Below are 6654 nucleotides of genomic sequence, written 5' to 3' on the forward strand. Positions count from 1 at the left end.
TGTGGCAACACAGATGCTTGGTTGCATGAAAATTTGTGTGGTGTTTTGACATCCGAGGAGCTCGTGACAAAAAAAACTAATTTTGGCTCACAAAAAAGCCAAATTTTGTTTTTTTTCTATAGCTCCTCGGATGTTATCTGACCACAAAAATGTACACGCACCAAGCGCACCCAAGCAAGTTGGTTGTCACAAAATTTCAGGATTTTCTTGAATTTGTTTGCTATTTTCATCGGTCAACATGGTCAAAACCGGTCAAACATGGTCAAACCCTGGTCAACGTGCTTAAAATATGGTTTTGGACCAAACTTATCCGGCTTTGAGACTTGAAGGACCAAATATACGCCAAAAAATCTTGAGGAACCAAGTCTATACTTTTAGAAAACTTGAGGGAAGAAAAACATTCTTTTCTCAAAAAGAAACCACAATCACGTTGTTGCTGCTAAAAAGGCCCAGGGAACATCACTCCAAACCCCAAGGGCCGGCCTTCCATCATCAACACCGTTGGTTGCCCGCAATACCACCACCACAAAAAGAGAATAAAGAAGAGGATCATTACCTCGATGCCAACATGTGATGCACCCGTCTAGATCGAAAGGACCAAAACAACATCGAAACTTCCTCCCAAATCAAACAACGAGAGCCAAGAGAACCAGCTCTTATATGGGAGATGTGGAGAATTTTTTTTTTTGAAAGATCCAGCATCGCTGGCATTCATTGATAATAGCAGAGAGCAACAGAAAACAACAAAGTGATGAAGGTCCTAGGACCAGAAGATCCGAAGATCAAAGAAAAAAAACAACAGCCCTAGTAGCTGCAACACAACACTCCATACAATCCACACAAGCCAACGTAGCTCCGACTCCGATGATGAATTACGAAGAAACTAGGCAAGGTTGGCATCACGGAGGATCACCGAACGAACAACTTGCCACGCGTCATCGTATACCACCTGGCCCCGCCACCGCGGCTTCGACTTCACAGCAACAAACAGTCGAGGTAACCCCACAGACACGTCGGAGAAGAAGAACCGACTACCACGACCAATACCATGCCTCCGATATTGCTCACCATCATCATCGTTGCCACAGAAGCCACCGTGCACGTCCAGTCATAGGAAGCACCAGAGGGATCAAGAGCTTCAAGACGGCGCCCTAAAGAGGGGAACGACGTTGAAGACGACGTCACCGTCCGACCCTACAGCAGGATCTGGGCTTTCACCCGAAGAACTTCATCCGGGAGTATAGGCTGTGAAGAATCCCGACGACGCCTCCAGGGAGGATAGCGACGCCCACGGGCGCCGTCGCCATCGGCCGGCCAGCACCGGCCAGGCTTTCACCCGGTGCAACCACTCCCACGCAGTAGGCCGAGGTCGACCCGTACCTCCACTGGACCGCGCACATCCCCCACCCAGCGAGCACGCCACCGCTATGCAAGGCCACCAGCTAGCCTCCTCGACGACGGGCCTGCAGAGACCAGATCGGGTCCTGCACCCCGCATCCAATCACGGACGGAGCCTCCCTGCTCCATCAAGCGACAGCCGAGCACCACCACCAGCCGGCAGTGCCCCTCTCGAGCGCCGGCCAAGGCCGACAAGTACAAGTCATGGTCGGCCCGCCCGCAACTACCGCAGCCGCAGCCTCGGACCTCTCCTACTACGCGCCGCAACCAGCCTCTGGCTTGGGCAGGCCCAGATCTGGCCGGCCCGTCCGCAACCGCACGCCCCAGCATGCTCGCCGGATCTACAGCCATCCGCTGCACTCTAGGCTATCAGCTAGCCGGATCCACCACACCGACGCGACGGACGCTCATTGCAGCAGCAGGCCGCGCGCGCAGCCACACCTCCGCCCCGCCTCGCGCACCGGCGACTGCGCCAGATCCGCGCAGCCCCGAGTAATCCCCACGCGCCCAAGCCAGATCCGCGCAGCCCCGCTCCTGTAGCGCGCCATGGCGCATGCACCTCGCGAGTGCGCCCCACTCGCGCACCTCGCCTCGCCGAGCTCCAGTCGCCGCCAGATCGGGACGCCCGTGCGCCCCTCGATCCAGCGTGGAAGTGACTGACGGCCCCGCCGCCGCCTACACTGCACGGGCTTTGCCCTGCTGCGTACACGGGCGGCGGCGAGGGGAGCGGCTTTGGTGGGTGGCCTCCCGGTGGCGGGCTGGATTTTGCTCTCCCGAGCCGCCCGCGGGAGCGGCGCGAGAGAGACTTGATGTGGAGAAAATTCATTCATAGTAGATGCCATCGCTGATGCCACGTCATTGGATCTAGGCGAGACAGTCGCCGCTCGCCTATAGACTAACAAGCATGCAACCGCTCACGGCAAGATTAAGCAGGAAAAAACTAGTAGCTACATCACATCGACTCATAAATTCATCGTATGTACATATTTATTTATTTACAAGCAACTGAATATATTAAAAATGATTCCATCTCTTCCCACCTACTTATGTTACCACGATTGCATCTAAAGAAAATAGATGAGTGAAGGGTGCGTACAAGAAGTCATACTCAGGATGCGGATATTTTGCTAATCAGCAAAGAGGAATGTATGATAAAGTAGCAACATATCAACTGTGTTCAAAGGAAAGGAGGATAAACAAGTTAATAATTATCTAGACTGAATTCAACAAGAATGAATAAAGAAATACTAAAAGTAGATTGGTATCACACATGACTAGCAAGCTTTCCAACTTGGGAACTACAAGTGTGAGCGTTCACGCATTTACCTCTACCACTGATAGAAAAAGAGGCTTCCGTCCAGCCCCATTAGTCGCGAAACTGTAGGAACCGCGACTAATGAAGTCTTTAGTCGCGGTTTGGCAGATGAACCGCGACCAAATGCCTGGGCCCAGGGCGCTCGCGGGCTTTAGTCGCGGTTGGCCAGGCCAACCGCGACTAAAGGTGCCCAAAGGCCTTTAGTCGCGGTTGGCCAGGCCAACCGCGACTAAAGCTCCTCCCTTTTAGTCCCGGTTTGTGGCACGAACCGGAACTAATGGGGTTGAGACCTTTAGTCCCGGTTCGTGCCACGAACCGGTACTAAAGGTCCCATTTTCAAACTCTAACCCCCCCCCCCCGGGATCGCCTTTTCAGTTTTAAAAAAAATAAAAGAAAATAATGGAAATGTCAAAAAAATAAAAGAAAATAAGTTTCTCATGTGATATGTGGTCTAGTTGTTGGGAAAATTTGCAAATGTGAATTTTGACTTTATTTGCAAAATCTCTCTGAAATTTGTAAAAATGGGCATAACTTTTGCATACTAACTCGGATGAAAAAGTTTTTTATATGAAAAATCATCTACTCGAAAAGTTACATCCAAATTTAACGGGGGAACCCCGTTAAACATTTTCAAAATCCTCAAAAACCTAATAGAAAAAAAGTTATGGGGCTTGTAAGATCTAGAGTGGAAAAAATTGAAAAATATTCAAACAGTGGGCAAACTATGGTCAAACAATGGTCAAACTAATTATTCTAGAATATTAGTGTTACTAAATAATTATTTTAATTATTTCAATTTTGGTCAAATCTGGTCAAACTGTGGTCAACTGTGGTCAAACTGTGGTCAAACAATGGTCAAACTAATTATTCAAGAAATATTAGTGTTACTAAATAATTATTGTTTTTTAAAACAATAGTTTCAAACTCAAACAGTGAAATGTGTCACTTCATGCTCAAGCAAAATTCCTGAAGGTTAATAGGATTGACATCTTATTATTGTCAGGAAAACAACAAGTGCAGACTTGGAGCGTGGGAGAATAGAACCCGGAAGTTAAGCGTGCTTGGGCTGGAGTAGTGAGAGGGATGGGTGACCGGTTGGGAAGTTAGATGATTTGGAATGATGAGGGGTGATAAAAGAATAAATTGAGAAGTGATGAGGGGTGGTGATTAGAGACTAGAGGTTAAAATAATTCGGAAATTTGAAAAAAAAAATTCAATTTTTTTTTCAAAAACCTGTGGCGGCCTTTAGTCGCGGTTAGCCACAAGAACCGCGACTAAAGGTCCTCCGCCCCGACGGCCACCTGGCGCCCACGTGGACGGGCCTTTAGTCGCGGTTCTTAAGCAACCGCGACTAAAGGGGGGGCCTTTAGTCGCGCCCGTTCGGTCGCGGTTGCGCAACCGCGACTAATGGCAGTTGCGAACCGCGACCAAAGGCCCTTTTTCCACCAGTGTACATAACTCTACTAGAACAAAGTCACCAGGTTCTCCTTCCACCGGTCCACCCAACACCGTCGTACCGCTAGTGGAGATGAGGGAAGCATGTTAACGTTGGAGTCTGAGGCGACCCCTCTCTCCTCTTGCTAGACTTCTCCTAGCGCGGAGGGTGGAAGCGTTGGGGGTGTGCAAGCAAATGATTTCCTGATTGCCCTTAACAAGCATATAATATTAAAGTCAAGGTTTATTAAGGTTGACGCATTCTCCACCAGGAGCGCCAATCATGTCCAGGCTTCAAACAGTACATAAGGAGTTGCACGAGTGGGATAGGATGGTTCTCAAGGCTCCGCGCAAGAAAATAAAAGAACTCACACGAGAACTTCATCGCCTGCTGGCGGGTCCTATGGACGACCAATCTATACAGCGACAGCGTGAAATAACATTACAGTTGGAAGTAGCGCTAGAACAGGAAGAAGTGTACCACATGCAGAGGGGTAGGAGCAATTTTCTCAGGTATTGCGACCGTAACACAGCATATTTCCATCACAGTGCGTCAGCCAGGAGAAAAAAATTACTATTGTGAAGCTTAAGGATGCTAATGGCGTTGTTAGGGAAGGAAACGAGGAGATTAAGCCTTTGATACAGTCTTACTTTTTAGAGTTATTCACGTCAGAGGTTCTAGGGACTGATGAAACATTACTACAGAGAATAAAACCTAAAGTTTCTCAGGCAATGAATGACTCACTGCTATAAAGCCCTACACAGCAGAGGAAGTGAAGAAGGCTATGTTTAGTATCGGTGATTTTAAAGCACCGGGTATTGATGGGTTACATGCAATTTTCTACAAGAAATTTTGGCCAGTTGTAGGCGATCAAGTAACGGAGGCGGTATCGAAAGCGCTCAATAACAAGGTTATTCCGGATGGGTGGAATGAAACAGCGGTGGTCCTTATTCCAAAGGTTGAATGCCCAGAACTTATATCGCAATTCAGGCCAATAAGATTATGCAACGTCGTCTATAAGGTAATATCCAAAGTGTTGTCAAACAGGCTGAAAGTGTTGTTACCATATATTATTTCTTTGACCCAGAGCGCTTTTGTGTCGGGTAGACTCATTACTGCAATGTGTTAGTGGCTTATGAGTGTTTCCATGCAATCAAGAGGAAGAGGCAAGGAAATAGTGGCTTGTGTGCGGTGAAACTTGACATGCACAAAGCATATGATCGAGTAGAATGGAATTTTCTTCGAGATATGATGATAAAATTGGGATTTGATATTTCTTGGGTGGAGATGGTTATGGCATGTGTTACCTCGGTTAACTACAGGGTTTGGTTCAATTCGGATGAGACAAAAAGTTTTACCCCTACGAGGGGGCTCAGGCAAGGGGATCCCCTATCCCCATACCTTTTCTTAATTTGTGCTGAAGGGTTATCCAGTCTACTAGCGCATGAAGAGGCGGTCGGTGGTATCCAAGGAATTAGGGTGTGCCGTAGTGCACCATCAGTTTCACACTTGCTTTTTGCTAATGATTCTCTAATCCTGATGAAGGCGGATACATTGAATGCCACGTCCCTCAAAAGTGCTCTAGATATGTACTGTGCTAGCTCAGGACAACTTGTAAGTGATGCAAAATCTAGTGTTTTTTCAGTCCGAACACTCCAGTGGAGGTACGAGCAGATATTTGCACACAACTTAATATTGTTTCAGAGGCTATTTCTGACAAGTATTTGGGACTACCGTCGAAGATTGGTATCGACTGTAGTGACTGTTTCCAACATTTGGTTGATAAGGTGTGTGCGCTGATCAACAGTTGGATGTCAAAAATCCTATCAATCAGTGGTAAGGAGACGCTCTTGAAGGCTGTGGCACAGGCCATTCCAGTTTATGCCGTGTCAATTTTCAATATTCCAAAAAATATATATAAAGCCATTTGTGATGCTATTGCAAGATTTTGGTGGGGTGACACTCACGGCAAAAGAAGGATGCACTGGAAAGCATGGTGGAAGATGTGTATCCCTAAAAAAAAGGAGGAATGGGATTCCGGGATTTGCACTGTTTTAACAAAGCCATGCTTGCTAAACAGTGTTGGCGATTGATATCTGATCCAGACTCCATATGTGCTCAGGTGTTACGAGCAAAGTACTACCCAGACGGGGATTTGATGAATGCTACACTGAAAAAAGGTGCGTCCTTTACGTGGCAGAGCATCATGGCAGGTATTAAAACTTTTAAACAAGGAGCGATCTGGCGACCGGGGAATGGTGCATCAATTGATATTTGGAAGGATCAATGGATCCCAACAAGCCATGATCGAAGGGTAATGACCCCGAGGGGGCAGTGTTTGCTGCAGAAAGTACAAGATCTAGTTGATCCAATATCTGGAAATTGGGATGAACAACTAGTAAGGGAAATTTTTTGGCCCGTGGATGCTGAAAGGATATTACAAATCCCTCTTGCATCTCATGGTCAATCTGATTTTATAGCCTGGCATTTCTCAAAGTCAGGGTGC

The 6654-nt window shown here is 47.3% G+C and overlaps 1 pseudogene; it reads right to left on the bottom strand.

Annotated features, from left to right (window-relative positions):
* Nucleotides 1–1138: 1138 nt before the first annotated feature.
* On the bottom strand, nt 1139–1946 carry LOC123191462 (uncharacterized; annotated as a pseudogene).
* Between the last annotated feature and the right edge of the window lie 4708 nt (nt 1947–6654).

This window comes from Triticum aestivum, chromosome 2A (assembly GCF_018294505.1).
Source record: "Triticum aestivum cultivar Chinese Spring chromosome 2A, IWGSC CS RefSeq v2.1, whole genome shotgun sequence".
NCBI classification, from domain to species: Eukaryota; Viridiplantae; Streptophyta; class Magnoliopsida; order Poales; family Poaceae; genus Triticum; species Triticum aestivum.